At 40.2% G+C, this 16310-nt stretch overlaps 1 protein-coding gene across 4 annotated transcripts in view; it reads left to right on the plus strand.

Annotated features, from left to right (window-relative positions):
* Positions 1 to 16310, plus strand: part of Jarid2 (jumonji and AT-rich interaction domain containing 2) — a 185647-nt gene that overhangs the window by 113758 nt on the left and 55579 nt on the right. The window lies entirely within an intron of this gene.

Raw genomic sequence — 16310 nt, forward strand, 5'->3', positions numbered from 1 at the left:
AGGAGTAGTAATAATCTTATGGCCTGCTGTAACAATTGATCAGAGTCAACCATTTTGATGCCTAAACAGTCATGTTTCTTCTTATAGATGTTCTGAAATATATGTTAGATTTGGCTTTGCCAGTTGTGAAGACAGATCCCCCCAATATTATAGACTTAATGTGGTATTATTGAAAGATACTGTTTTTTGTCATATGAAACTAGAATTTACTGTGTATAATCTTAATATGTCTACTTTTAACCAAACTGTAGAATCAGTTCTTCACACATAACACTATCATTTCTAAATGATTTACTTACATTACTTAATATAGTTCAATAAGGACCAAAGCTGTTTCGAGATTTGTGGCAATTATACTACATAACGGTTCTATCTGGGTCTTTCAAAATCTCCTTGCTGATATTCACCTTGTTTCATGTATTATTATCTTTATGACTTTATTATTAAAAGGAAAGATTCCCTTGGTTTGAGCTTCCTGGCTGATTTCATCTTACATTATAATTACCCTTTGGAATCCATTGAGATGTTTATCTCTAACCAGATACACTGAAAAATTAAGGGAAAGGAAGTTAGCCATGTGTTTATATTATACTTAATAGTTTTGGAGAGTTGAGATGCATAGCTCAGATTCTTAGTTTGCCTTCCCTAATTTCTAACAGCATATGGTCTCTTGGACTTCTGTCATTGCCTCTCATTTCTCACCACTGTCTTAATTAATCTATTTGATTTTTTATTATAGTGAGCAAGAACATAAGAGACTCAGTGCAGGTATCAATGATGAGCCCATTACTGTACTGGGGAGAAAAAGCGGTCTCTTGAGTAAATACATTGTAATGTGTGACATTATCTGTTCCTCCTATATGAGTCTCTGGTTATATAAGCCAGCATGTGCTAACTAACTGCAAGTGTGACTGACCAGCTCCAGTGCCAGGAGGTCTCAATCCCTGGATGACTTTTTTATACATTATGTGGTTGGGCAGCTGAGGGAAAAGCAGTCATTTAATCTGAATTTATAGGACGATAGAACAAGGAAACAGCTTGTTGGTGCTAAAATTTAACCACCACTGATCATCTTTTCTGTTGTTGTGTCAAGTATCTTTCTTACTAAATTTAAGCATTTTGTGTAGGGTGCTAGAGAGGTGCTCATTAGTAAAGAACACTTGTTGCTCTTGCAGAGGACCTGGGTTTGATTCCCAGCACCGATATGGTAGTTCACAACCACCTGTGAGTCCACTTCTAGGGGATCTGATTTGTATGTGGTGACTGTCTTACATTCAGGAGAAATAAATAGTCATGCATATAAAAATTTTTTTTTTTAATTAAAGCAAAAGATTTCATTGGAGGTAAAGAAAATACGAGGGGAAAGTAGCATTCACTCATTGCAGCATCTTTTGAGCTAGCAGTCAAACTGCTAGTAAACGTAGTTATGGGTGTGGCTTATGGTTGGACAGGTGATGGTGAGTTTTCACACCTTTTAAATTTTAAAAATTTCTATTAATGTATACACATGTGTTGCTGTGTTGGTATCTGCACATGAGTGGAGGTGCCTGCAGAAGCGAGGGTTGTTGGGTCCCTCTGGAGCTCAAGGCCATATGATGTTGGTCCTGTGAATCAAATTTGTGTCCTCCTGAAGAGTAGTACATGCTCTTACTGTTCAGCTAGCTATGCAGCTCCAATAATATTTTTTGATGCTGGTGTGAAATGTCCTTATTTCCTTAGAGCTGCAGGTTTATAGACTTGAATCAGTAGTCTTGTTAGGACCATGTGTGGCTTGGCAATGTTGCCAAGAGGTATGACATAAGTAGCATATTTTTAATTGTTTTACAATTTGAAGAACTCCTTTGCTTTGTTCATGTTCCCTATTTAGTGGGTTGAACTTGAACATTGTATATTTAAAAGCACTTGGAAATGGAATTTCTGCAGATTGCTCAGTGTAGTATTCACTGTGGTGCTAAGGATTAATCTTAATGCGTATATATCACCTCATGTGCATTTTATTTTTCCAATACAAAAATGGGGTGTGTATTTCTGAAGATGAAGTATCAAGCCCAGAGTAAGTATCTAATGTGGTTTGTTCTACGCTGCAGATTACATGGATTGGGTGGACTGCAGCCAATGTTGCTTCTCTCTGCCATTCTTAATAGATAGTAGGAAGAATGTGTGTATAACATTGTATTTGATATTTACAACCAGTGGGAAAAAAGACTCAATCCTAAAAGTCCAGGGTCACCATTTCTGTAACTGAAGTCAACCCCATTGCTAGGAAATCTGAACTGGTAATTGATAGCTATTCTTTGACCATTTAGCTACTCGTGCTGTGCATATGGTCTTAGTTGCTTTGTGTCTGTTAGCTGGAAGGAGAAAGTAAAGGACTGTGAGGCCATGCTGCTGAGATTATCATACTAGACTCTATATGCAACGAAGGCACCTCATGTTCTGGTCTTGTCTGGGCTGACTTTCCACCCAAGGAAATCACTTTTTTTGTTGTGATGATACTTCTAACATGCTTTAAAAAATTCTCTCGGTTAAAATGTGATTGTGCTCACAAAGTACTCTCTTCTGGAAATCATGTTTAACTGTATTTGCTCAATATACTTCTGCTATGTTTGTTCCTGACATATTTAGAAGACAGAAAATAGTTAGAATCCATAGCTCTTTATAACTCTTATTTTTCTCATTTCAAATTCCTTAGAACTTTCCTCTATGGGGAGTGGGTTACAGATTAAAGCTCCAAATATTTCTTCTATCCTGGAATAACCATAGAAGTTGCTTTTCATAGAAGACAGAGCTGGCCTGCTAGAGTTTTCTGCTTGTTTGAGCAGTGTCTTCCAAATGAAGAAGGGAAGTGGATTAGATACTTGCCATATATGAAGGCTGATGTATGGATCATCTTTTCAGTTTGGGGTAGAGGCCCTAGTTTATAATGTCCAAATCACTGACCGTAAGATAGTCTTCCATAGTAAATCATGTCTTTTGGTATATGCTAATGTGCTTTTCAAAACAATTGCCAAACTTTCTTTCTTTTTTCCTTTTTTAAAATTTTGGTATTTACATATTCTTTTTATTTTGCTTTTGGGGGGGTGGTGCCAGAGCTGAGGACCGAACCCAGGGCCTTGCGCTTGCTAGGCAAGTGCTCTACCACTGAGCTAAATCCCCAACCCGTCAAAGTTTCTAAGTAACAAGATAAGATAGAATAATGCCAGTGTAGGCCATCTACAAAGGAAATACTGTGCTTTAGCTAACCAGGATATTCTAAATTCTCTTAGAAATGTGAAGAGTATTTTACAAACGGATAAATTCTACACTGGCTTAAGATTTTAGGGCTATAGTGACTTAAGTATGTTTCATTCATTAGCAAAAACAGGTAAAAAACAGAAATGTGATATCTTTGGTAAGATCATTGTGGAAATAAATATTGATGTACTTAGTACTTCTTTTGTGTATGCAGCTTCCCCCCCCCCCCCGACTCCTTACCCCTATCCCCTTGTTTTTTTTTTTTTGACACAGTGTCTCTATTATGTAGTCCTGGCTGTCCTGGAACTCACTACATAGACTGGGCTGTCTTGGAAATCAAGAGACCCACCTGCCTCTGTCTCCCCAGTGCTGGTTTTAAAGGTATACTCAACCCTGCCCTGTGTATTTAGCACTTCAATTTATCTACCTGGTTGGCATTACTTATGTATGTTTTTCTTTCCTAGATCTAAATGCCTGTGTATTATTTTCCTTTAGTGGAATAATTTTTAGTATTTCTAATTGCTGGTGATATTATAGATGAACTATTATTCTTTGTTTTACCCTTATTTAAAAAGTTATTTTGTGGAAGTTGTGCATATGCTATGAATAGCAGCACTTCCTTATTTGAGAGTCATTTTTGCTCTGTATAGCCATGTTAAAAGTGAGTCTCCAGCAGCATACCAGTGACATTGTTTCTGTCTACTAGTTGCATAATTCTTGAAAAAGAATCTGCTGTCATTTCTCTTAGTAGTCAGTGTTGGCTCAAACTTGGAGACATAATTTGTCTTATGTTTTCTTGTTGGTGGACTATTTAGTTACTATTTAGTCTCAGATATCACTGCTTCTACAAAATAGATGCCATTATTTCATAAAAGTGTGTGTGTGTGTGTGTGCGCGCGCGTGCGCGTGTGTCTTACATGCTTTTATCACTTCAATTTGTCTTTGTTTTACCCTTATTTTAAAAGTTATTTTTAAATTCCCTCCTCTCTTGGAAACTTGAACACACGTATGTTATTAGTGTGCTGGAAATTGCCTTTTACCTCATCGAGAGTTTACCTTTTCCAGCCTTGTTATTTTAAAAGACATTTCACTTTTGTGGGGTTCTGCCTGACCTTTCAAACAGTCCTAGATAGGGAGTGAGAACTGAGGGGGAAAAACAGCTAGGAAAAAGAGACATGAAAGAAAATATATAGACAATGGATAGGTTTGGGAGGGCTCTTGAGTCAATACCGCAGCAGCCCTGAATTTATTTTTCACAGCCTTTTTATACCCAAGTGATTCAAGGAACAAGCAATCATAAACACCTCTTAAAACATCTAGTAACCATACTTTTGGCCTATCATTTGTTATCAAGCCTTGATTCCATCTCTGTTGTATCCTGGAAATTTCTTTTCTTTAAAATAAATAAGCTGAGACTGGATAGATAGTTCTGGAGTGAGTTCAGATCCTCAGGGTACATATAGAAGCTGTGTAGTTGGAGTTTTCCTGCCTGGCCCAGAGTCAGGACAAATCTCTCTCACCCGCCAGTCCCACAGTCTCTCAGACCTAACCAAGTAAGCACACAGAAACTTACATTGTTTAGAAACTGTATGGCCGTGGCAGGCTTCTTGTTATCTGCTTCTTCTATCTTAAATTAGCCCATTTCTGTTCATCTATACTTTGCCACATGGCTCATGGCTTACCAGTGTCTTTACATGTTGCTTCTCCTGGAGGCAGCTGGCAGTGTCTCCTCCCAGCCTTCTACTTCCCAGAATTCTCTTCTCTCTTGTCCCGCCTATACTTCCTGCCTGGCCACTGGCCAATCAGAACTTTATTTACACAGAGCAATATCCACAGCAAAGCTGAGTGTAGTAGCAAACATCTGTAATACCATTGCTGGTATGGAGGCAGAGACACTAGAATACCCAGGAGCTTGGGTGCCAGTTGGCTTGACATGCAGTGGAAAAAAACAAAAGACAAGCCTTCATCCAGTGTTGAGTGGACAGCTATGCCAAGTGTATACCCATACTTCAAATGTGTACACACATTTCACCTCTTCTGTGGGCTTTTAGTTCTTATATACAGACAGATAGTAGTATATCCTGATTCTATACTCTCTTAGCCAAAAAAGTATGCATTTCTTCTGTGAAGTTACCCAACAAGTGTATAATATCATAGCCCAAATATCAGATTTTCATTTAGTTTCATGAGAAATAATATTTCAACATTAACATGTTTGGCTTATAAGTAGTAAATCATATGAGTATTAGAAATGTTTGTCTTAGAAGTTATAAAACTATGTGTAAAAGAGGATTTTCATTGACAAGACGATATGGTACAAATTAATAAAACCACTTAAATCTCTGGAAACATCTATAATTTTATTACTCATACTTTACAGCTGCATTAATAAGATGCAACCTAGCATTCAAATTACCATGTAACTTTTCAAATCATGTGTCAAATATAGGCTCTAATTTTTTTTTTTTTTTTAAATATATATTGGTGTCTGGCCTGAATGTGGGTGTCAGATGCCCTGGAACTAGAGTTACAGACACTTGTGTGCTGCCATGTGGGTTCTCTGGAAGAACAGCCAGTGCTCTTTACCACTGAGCCATCTCTCCATCCCCCATAGGCTCTATTCTTGAAGATACTTCTCTTCTGGGAGAGAGGAGGGGAAAGGCAAAGGATAGCCATTGTCTTAGGAACTGAGCCATGGGTGAATTCCACCTTCGCTCACTGAGCACCTCAGTGTTCTGTCGTGGTCCCTCAAATCTCTCTCACACACACACACACACACACACACACACACACACACACACACACACACACTCCCCTCTTCCAATTTTTATGTAACAAATGTTTTTTTTTTTCTCATAAACTAACAGACAAAAAGGGAAGAACTTTCAGCTTTATTCATGCAAAATACATGGGTATCTGAAAGCCCTGGTGGAATCCTCCGCTATTAGTTTTTTTTTTTTTTTTTTTTTAAATCTTTATGGGCAAGAGAAGGCTCCTGAGGTCTCAGACCCCAGAGAACAGTTCTCCCAGCTGGTCTTAGTGGTGCTCTAAGGCAGGTCTGTGTAATGTTGTGACTTTGTCTTCATTTTTCAACAGTGGCCTGAACATGTTTGTGGCTAGAGGGCAAGGATAAAGGTGTAGGCTGCCTCATAGTCAGTTCCATACTGTTCCTGCTTTGGGAGTTGGGTGTGTATCATTGCAGTGTGTGGCTTAATTAACCTCAGGCTTAAATCTTTTCTTAGAGAACATGTTCACAAGTTGAAAGCAAGGGCCCTAGTGTGTCTTAGGTGCATAGTATAGAGCAGGTGAGCTCTTGGTTTGTTTCTGCAGTGGAGTGTGTATGCTTTGTTATCTACCTGGAGGATTTACCGTGTGGCTTACTTCGATTCCATAGCTAGGTTTTCCCTGGGCATCTTTATTCAGACCTCAGTTCTGTGTTGTCAACACACCTCCAGTTTCCTATCTTGTAGTAGTATAGCCTAGCTCATACTTTGGCAGCTTGAAACAGTTCAAACAAATAGCCTCACAGGTGAAATGAAACCATTTCTCTCCCATTCTGTCTTAGAATTTGTTTGTTTGTTTGTTTGTTTTTTTTTTCGAGACCAGGTTTCTCTGTGTAGCTTTGTGCCTGTCCTGGATCTCGCTCTGTAGACCAGGCTGTCCTTGAACTCACAAAGAGTTCTGGCTCTGTCTCCCGAGTGCTGGGATTAAAGGCGTGTGCCACCACTGCCCAGCCCTGTCTTAGAATTTTTAACTGCATGACAGATGATTTCTTACAACTGGATCTGTCTTTGTTTTGTTTTGGGTTATGGAAGTCTTTTCCATTACTCCAATCCATTAAAGCAGTCTTGAGCCCATATGTGTCTTTCTCAAAACTGGTTGCCTACTTTGTTCTGCATAGGCAGTGTTAAGGTGCAGCTCTGGCTTCTGTTAAGGGAAAGGCTCATTCATATATTTCAATGCTTAGTCACTGGAGAACGGAACCCTTTGATAGAATTAGAAGGTGTAACCATGTTGGAGATAGTAAGTCATTCATTGGGTAAGGGCTTTGGGGTTCAAAAGTCAATGCCAGGCCCAATCTCCCCCACCCCCTCTCCAGGACCATGTCTTGCCATGCCTGCTGACATGATGATAATGGACTAAGCCTCTGAAATTGTGTTTTTATAGGAATTGTCCCCATTAGCCAAGTCATGGCAGTGTGCACATTTGGGCAGGTGGATCTCTGTGAATTCAAGGTCAGCCTGGTCTACAAAGCAAGTTCTAGCACAATTAGGACTGTTAGCAGAGAAATCCTTTCTCACACAACTTCCAGCCAACAGACACAGAAAAAAAATTGCCCTGCCATGGCCTCTGTTCACAGCAATTAATAAGATGTATGGTGAATGCAGTTTGTAACGCACTATGGCATTAGTAGTTATGCCTGGGTGAATGTTTTCCCTTACTCTCTTTTTTTTTTCCCCCTTGGGGCCATGATTGGGAAGTAATGGGAAGGGCTGCCGCCTCTTTGCAGGTTCTCTGAGCTTGGGTGGAATTTTAATTGTTCTCTCAGTGTTCTGCATCTTTAAGGATGTTTCTCTTACTCCACCCTTCTTAGGTTCTACCTCCACTGTTATCACCTTACCCAATGGTTCTGAACCTTCCTAATGCTGGGATTCCTCATGTTGTGGTGACCCCTCAATCACAAAATCACAAAATTATTGCATTGCTACTTCATAACTGCAATGTTGATACTGTTTGAAATGTAAATATATATATAGTGATGCAAATCTGTTATGCAACCCCCAAAGGGGTTGAGAGCTGTAAGTCAAGAACTGCTGACCCAAGGGGCCCTCTAAAGTGAGTGAGGGCCAAAGATGGACTCATCAAACATTTAAACTGTCCTGGTTGGTGTGTGGTACTGACCACCATCGTTAACTGGGCCTCAGGGCACCTCAGGCTGATCCTTTAAGAAGGCCTGACAGTCAATTCCCTGACTGGCTTCCATAGAGGGTTGGAAGAGGCTAAAGGCTTCTATGCTCACTTCAGTCACCGGATAAGCATTTGAGGCTGGAGGGTTTATGCGACAAGATGAAATCAAGTTGTAGTAAAACATTCTTTCCCATGGGGAGCTTCAGAATTTACACAATTCCATGGTTTAGAAAATTAGCTGTAGTTCAAGTAGGATGCTCTCCATATCCATGGCTATCTTCACCAGCAACGTAAAATTATAGCCTGACAAGGTCAGGGGGCTGCAACAAGCTGGACAGGCCCCACTGGACAGTCTTGAACCACAGTAGCTAGCCTATAACGTATATCCATACCAGGCAAAGGACCACTAGAATGCTTCTGCTATCAATCAATCTTTATTTCCAACCCAGGCCAAGATGTTCTCAGAGGCAGTGCAGTAGTATTTGCATGACCTTTTCCTCTGCAGGAGGAAACAGAGCCTAGACAGAGTTCTTGTCTCTTATCTTGTGATTTATTTGTTTGAGATAAGTTTTTTTTTTTTTTTTTTTTTTTTAAATGATCGCCATTAAGGGGCGGTGGTACATATTCCAGTGTGACTATGAAGGACATTGGACAATTCTGGGATTTTAGTTCTGTCCTTTCACCTTTACACATTCTCTGGTGAACCAACTGAGGTTGTCAGCTTGTGGGGTTACGTGCTATTACCCATCTTTCCCACCTTGAGTTTCTGTGTTTGTATGTGCAATGTGTGTGTAAGCAACAGAGTACATAGGTAGTGATAATGAGAGAGGATGGCTTCTATCCTTTCATTAGAGTGAACTCAGGCTTGTGGGTCAAGTGCCTTTTATACTCTGAGCCATGCTATAGGCCCAGAGATTTAATTTTGAACTAGAAATTCTCCCACTAACTTCTCCCAAATTAGCTGGGATTACAGATGTGTTCCATCATGCCCAGCTTTAATTTTCCATTTTTAAGTATGTTTCTTAAAGAAAAAGTGTGTGGTCATACGTTGGCATGACCCTGTATTCCCAACCCGAAGAGTCTAAGTAAGGGAGGAGCATCTAGAATTCTAGGTCACCTTGGGTCACATAGCAAAACCTAAGCCAGCACCTTTCTTTTTTTGAGTGAAACTATTTTACAGTAAAACATTTCCTTTTTGCTAAATATAGGGCCTTGTGTTGAGATGATGGTTCTACAGGTTATCCCAACATCCTTGTTTATGCATACTTTAAATGTGGGGTGGTGGGGATTACAAAGTTAACATACTAGCAGCAATAGTTTTATTTAGTCATCAGTTATTTCCAAGGACAAATTTTTAAGTCACTTACGGGAATTCGTATTTAATCCTATATTTTTCCTAAATTCCAACACAGACTTTGATTTGTTTAAGGAAAATTATTAGAACTTCTGAAGCAGTTTTATTACTGCTGAGGCCATTTCCTTTTGTAGCTTCAGAGATCAGGTTGCAGGGATATCAGTTCCATGTCACATTCAAATCGGGGTCTAGCATGCTTTGTGGTTTCCATGGAGACTGCTGGGCACTTCCTGTCTTCTCTTTTATGTTTCTTTGATCTGATATCACATGCTTTTGTTCTTTTTTATATACACCTAGCAGACAAATCTAAACATCACCTTGACATCTCTGAATAGACTGGCCATCCTGGAACATTTTATCAGTCTCCAAATCTTCCATGCTGAAATTTACATTGAAAGGATTCACATTCAGATGAAAGACCCTAGATTTGTAAGGGTTTGTAGTTAACTAGGATTGCGATGGAGGTGACAGCCCTAAGGTGTACTCACGTGGGGTTATTAGACACGTTTTTGTACTTGCAGATTGTTATATGGTGTTAGTGCCTTATCTGACTGCTAAGCTCAATTAATAGCAGTGTAAGTGTTCAGATTGAGATGATTTTTCTTTGATGCTCTTTCCCTTCTGGCCACCAACAACCAGCAAGACTTGTTTCCAGTAGCCTTTGGCACATTCTTTGCATTTGAAATTCAAAGAGAAGATAGAAGTAATAGATGATGTGTGCACCCCCCTCCATCAACCCCCAATCTTTATGAAAAAGACAAGACTTTTCTCCTTTGTATGGTCATTGGCTTTGTTTTGCAGAGTAGATAGAGTCTTCATAGATTTCCTTAAAGCTCATTTCACACAGAGTTGGTATAAATCAGTACCACCAGTGCTTAATTTTTCTCCTGTGTTTGCTTCACAAGGTGTGTGGGCATGACTGTGTCCCTTTGATGCTTAGATTTCCAGAGTGTGGCTCTTAACTCCTGGAAAGATGTTTATCTTTCTGTTTCCTGCACCTGTTAGAAGTATCTGGTGTGTGATAAATATTTGTATTTTGAGAATAAACAAATTCTAAGGGTAGCTAAATGCTTGTAAAGGAGCCATCATAATTTCAGAAGCACATAATCCTACTTAACAATAGTTCAGATCTTTTGTCAGTCTATCAAATTAGAGAGGAGTGTGTGTGTATAATCAATCCTCACTTTTTATTTCTCTGTATAGTAAGGTGTTGGTCTGGATTCTGTCCACCTCCACCTGACTTTCCGTTGACACTGTATTCTCCCACGTTAAAACTTTGTAACTTTCAATATATATATATTGAGATGGACCTTGTAAATTTAATTTCCCTCTGAGTAAGTTCCTTTCCTATCCACTTTCACAACAGTGTCAATCCTCCTCAAAGTAAAAGCATGAGGCAGATGCCTGCAGCTCTCTCTTTACTTAGTGATTCAAGAGAACTTGCCACGCTCTTGTCTGATGGTCTCATTGGTTTCTCCTATCACACTAACTTAAGGTGGACTTCTGTTTTCTTATTTTTTATTCTTTCATTTACCTATTTCCCTTAAATTTTGCTTTTTAAGATCTATTTGTCCTATCTGCTTTCCTGCTTTTTCTTCTCAAACCTGCAATGGTTCTTCTGCTACATTTGCCTCCACAGTGCTACCTAATTGGAATTCATTTATTTGTTTGTGTAGATCCCCACCTTGCCTTGAACTCTGAGGATTGCCTGCCTTTGTTCGGATTAAGGGCATCTGCTACCACGGCCTGGCCTGAGTTAATTTTTTTGAAGAAAGTTTCCATAAAGTTTAAAAGCAATAATGAGTGCTGTTTATGAAGCTGTCCTTATGTAGAATTCAAACATAGAAGACCCACAAGAATACCAGGGTTAGTATCTTAGCTGCTTTCTGAGGGCTTTTAGGTGCCCAGCTGGAAGTGATCTTTCTCAGTTACAAATTGTTGAAGCTGGAACCATCTCCACACCTCCCAGGACTAATAGATTGGCAGCCTGTTGATACACATAGCTAAAGATGGATGCCTCTTAAATCAAAGAGATTGGGGCCTGTGGAATGAGGAGAGCAATTAAGCTTCCTCTAAAACCGACCTCCCCCCATCTCTGTAAGCAAGATTCTACCTTGGCCATTTTACTGGCAGAAGAGTTTTGCCAAGGCCAGCAGTAAGGAAAATGTACTTAGTGTCAGTCAGGGACTTGCCTTGTAGAGAAGGATGTAGTCACTTCCACGGCAGTTGAGGAATGTATTTGGGTTTCTCACCACCTGCTTCATCTGGGTTCCTACTTACTTGCAGGCCTTTCCTTCTCTGCTTCTTGGGACAAAATGCTAGCTGTTCGTTTCTGACACACCTTGATGTGTGCAGAATAGTTTGAAAAGAGTTACAAAGCATATTTCCCCATAGCATGCTTTTCATCTTCATGGGAGTAGTTATTCAGGTTTGGGACGCTTGGTGCTAGTGCAGGAGCTGAGGGGTAATCGAGTGTGTGCTTATATAGGAAGGAAGCTTCACAAGTTTTTCCTCCACAATTTGAAGGACTCACTAAAACTGTGTTTGAGGCTGGGCTAAAAGATGTCTTCTTTTCTCTGAGAGTATTCAAGCAGAGCTGAAATGACTGGGCTTCTGTTGAGGGGACTTCGGGTATCTTTGGGGCTGCAGCCTTCCTTGGAAGTTTAAGATGCACAGGGGAGACTGGCTTTGTGGTTTTATTGGTTCATGTCTGTACATAGGGAATGGGCTGTATTAAGAACTGGGCTGAACAGAAAGTTTCCCAGCTCCTCAAACTTACTGAAGACATGGGTGGATTATCTTGATCCCTGCTTAGGAATTTGGTCTTTTGCAGGTGTTTCTTTAATAAAGGTCAGAAATTATAACTGCGTTCGTGCACATGACAGCAGTGACTTCACTTATGTTTTGTCACACTCTTGTTGTGATTGGCCTTTGGTAAAGACCTTACAAAGCGGTGGGCCTACTGCTTTAGTGTCTCAGCACAGAGACAGGACTCTGGAAAATGAGCTTTAAGGCAGGCATCATGATTGCAACAGCTTGATTGGCTCAATGGATGAGATGCTATTTGACACCCGATTTGTGTGTCATAGAATGTCATTTTGTTTCCCTTTCTTTCCATAGAATGAGTTCATGAGTTTGAAATGCAGCTTCCATTCCATATCGTGTATGGGCTCTCAGCATTTTTCTGTTAGTGTCAGTTCATTCATTGCCCAGTTTAGCCATGCATATACTACCTGCATTAGTAATTGTTACCTCAGGTGTAAACTACAAGGCCTGTGTTGTAGTAATTCTCATTTTGCCCTATAATGGCTTCACAGTAGATGAGTGTGATGTGTGGCAGTTTTGAATAGGTCAGTGATTAGTCTTGACTAAAGCGAAGAAACACCTAGTATGCTGACTTGAAGTTCTATAAAGAGAAAACAAAATACTGTAGTTTTCATAAGGTTTAGCATAATCCCTGGCTTCTGACATCCACTGGGTGCAGGGACACAATTGTAGTCTACAGACGTGGAATCCAATAAAAGTCCTGTAATGTAAAGTCAGACTGGGCCTAGAGGATGGAGACAGAGTATTCTGAGTAGTGTGTCTGAGTTGACCCCTGCCCTTCACCAAAGCCCATTCCACAGTTTGGTTTTTCTAACAATGCTGTTAGTTTTTGCTTTCTGACCTGTATACAACCTAAACCTTAGCAAGAATAAAGACTGTTGAAATTTTGTCCATTCTCGGCAGTGAAAGTGATTTTTCATATCACTTCTCCATGTTGCCTACATTTCTAGATACTGCCATTTCCGTTGATTTTTATTTAAATACGTATGGCACTGATGTCTCAAAATTGTTGTGCCAGCTGCCAATGACATGGTTCCTTACTAGAGATGGTGGGTCTGCTGTATATGGAGAACTCCATTTCCTAGTCGGGGAATGTCCTGTGCTCTAACCAAATTATAAGGGGATTGAGGAGGATTGCTGGAATGAGTGAGCTGTGACAGATTCTTCGTTTAAAATCACGTTTCTCATCTTGAGGCATTTGTTATACAATTCAGACCCGTTTTACAAATGTAGCAAGAGATGGCATGTGAACGGTAAGGAATCTCTTTACATGGAAGTAGCAGAATAGAAAACAACAGTATATGGTTGCTGATTACTTAGGTAGTTTGTACCTAGATACCAGATGTAATCGAAGGTCCCAAAAAGTGGCCAATGTCAGGCAATGCTTGTTATAATTTAGAATTCTTTTTTAGCAAAGGGTTTAAATGCACTATTGACATCTGCTGGTCCTTTGTGGCCAGCCCACAACATTTTCAGTAGGTAATGAAAATGTCTGGGATGTGTTTTCTTTTCCTTTAAGTGTTCTCTCTCTCTGTCTCTCTCTCTGTGTCTCTGTCTCTGTCTCTCTGTGTCTCTGTCTCTCTCTCTCTGTCTCTCTCTCTCTGTCTCTCTCTCTCTGTCTCTCTCTCTCTGTCTCTCTCTCTCTGTCTCTCTCTCTCTCTCTCTCTCTCTCTCTCTCTCTCTCTCTCTCTGGTTTTTGCAGTACTTTGCAGTGCTGAGTTGGGGCCAGGGCTTCCTGTACTGGATTTTAGAATCTCACCTATTACGTCTTGAATGTTTATGTGGGAGGTTTCTGTACAATTCACTTTTCATTCAGGCTTTTAGGATTCTATTGACAAAAAAGAATGAATGAACTGAGTTGTGTGGTACACTATAGTATCCCCTCCCATCTTCTCCCCCCCCTCCTCTCCGACTGCCCCTCTTTCCCTCCCTTCTCCCCCTCCTCTTGCCTTTTCCCTGGAAACATAATTCTCACAAGGTCATTCATTCCCTCTCCTTCCCAGCTATTCTCTTTGCCAGGAGATGGCTGCCAGGGGATTTTTGGCAGTTTGCAGTTGGGTTTTGAGTAACCTAAATTGAAAAACTAGCTAGGGTTTTTGAAATGATATTTTTAAAACTACATTGGCAATCCCACCTCGAGTGTGAGTAGAAAGGCAAATGAACATTTAGCTGGCACAGCTAGGCTTTTAAAACAGTGTCCTTTGGATAATTTGCTAACACCTGTACCTCCCGTAATAGAGTAAGAGTTTCTGTAGCCAGATCTGTCTGAACTCCAAAGACCCTTCTTGAGTTGTTCTTTTGACTCTTTGCTGTCTTGCTCTCTTTTCCCTAAAGGTTTAGCTCGTTCTCTTGGGACTTTCATGAACTCTTTGGCTTTGTTGAGAAGAATGCTTGTAAGGCAGTACTGCCTTTGAAATTAGGTCTTGATGAGGAGGTTCTGCACTTTTGGTTGGTGGGGTATGCAGCTTTGCCTAGAGGGTACACACAGACAGACACAAACTGTGGCATTTGTGACCAACAAACAAGGCTTTGTTGCTACTTTGTCAGCTAATAGTGATTTCTCTTCCATGGCATAGTTGCTTTCTAGAACCCCAGATAACTCTGTCACATTTTTTTTCTTCATTGTGAGTGACATTTGTGATTCTAGGCAGGCTTGGTTCTTTGATATTTCAGGTTATAAGAGTCAGTTCAGGTTATAAAAGTAGTTAAGAGAATGTGCCTGAGGAGTCTGGGTTTAGAGCTACTCTGTCCTTACAGGGAGGGTATTGGGATTATCACCCTTATTTTAAAAGTTCAAGAATTGTGATTTCCTTCTTGAAAGGTGCGTTGTTTTCTGACTCCTCAGCTTTCTGGACTGCTTGCTGTATTCTGTTTTCAAAGCAGATGCGACCCTGGTTTGTTGTTTGACCTCTCAGTTGGCAGCTAGGAAACAAACCCTTCGCTTTAGCCACTGGGCACTGGTGAGTGAGCATCCTTCTCAATTGGAACTACCCTGCTTTTGACTGGAGAGAGAGGCCTTGTAGAACCTAATCTGTTGCTCTGTTGTCAGTTTTTGTTTTGTTGTTTTTAAATATTTTTTGAGACAGGGTAGCCCAGGCTGCTCTGAAGTTCACAGTCCTGCAGCAGCTCCTTAATATTGGGATTATAGGCATGAGCTGCTGTGCCTGGCTTATTTTTAATACTTTGAGAAAACCAAGGCTCACATTGATTAAAAATGAAGTTACTTGAGCCAAAGCCCAAGTTGTATGTAGCTTTTCCTGGTGCCTGCTGGACCAAGCCAGATCTCATTGGGAGTCATTGGGAGGGGATTTCCCAACAGACAGTTCTCTAAGGCAAATCCAGTTATAGTAAACCTTTCATTCTCAATAGTCCTTTATATAATTTAATTAAGTTAAAGGCTGCAAATATTTAATATCCTGTGTTTTTCATAAACAAACTATTTCATCTCTTTATATGTAAAAAGTGTTCATGTGCCCCCAGTCTGTGAATAATTATGGGTAGATTTCAAGAAATACTGCAAAGCAAAAAGGCTTCTGTTCAGCAAAACCTTTTCTGTAGCCAAGTGACCTCTCCTCTGTCATTGTGTTGTATTCTTAACTGCTGATTCAGGTTTGTCCATAGGGATGCCATGGTGCTTATAGGAATATCATCTGTGGCTATGTTGCACAGTGGGGGTGAGATGGTGTTTGCTGGCCTCTGAGTACATGTGAGGAGGATATGTTTATATTTTTTGTACCACAAAGGACATTTGTAGCCATCCTCTGTGTTTTGCCCGCCACTGCACTAGTATTTGAATTTGGTGGGCAGCTTGCCTTGGTAGATGGTGTCTCCAGTCCCCAAGTCTCTCGTGCACACACATTAGCACACTCTTGTTTCTTTGAGCAGCTGCCAGGTTTGTAGTGTATGTGTATGTTTTGGGGGTAGAGTAGAGTGGGTAATTATTTTGAGGATGGAAACACAAGATTTTTTTCCCCCCTATTTGAATAGG

This window comes from Onychomys torridus, chromosome 5 (genome assembly GCF_903995425.1).
Source record: "Onychomys torridus chromosome 5, mOncTor1.1, whole genome shotgun sequence".
Classification (NCBI taxonomy): Eukaryota; Metazoa; Chordata; class Mammalia; order Rodentia; family Cricetidae; genus Onychomys; species Onychomys torridus.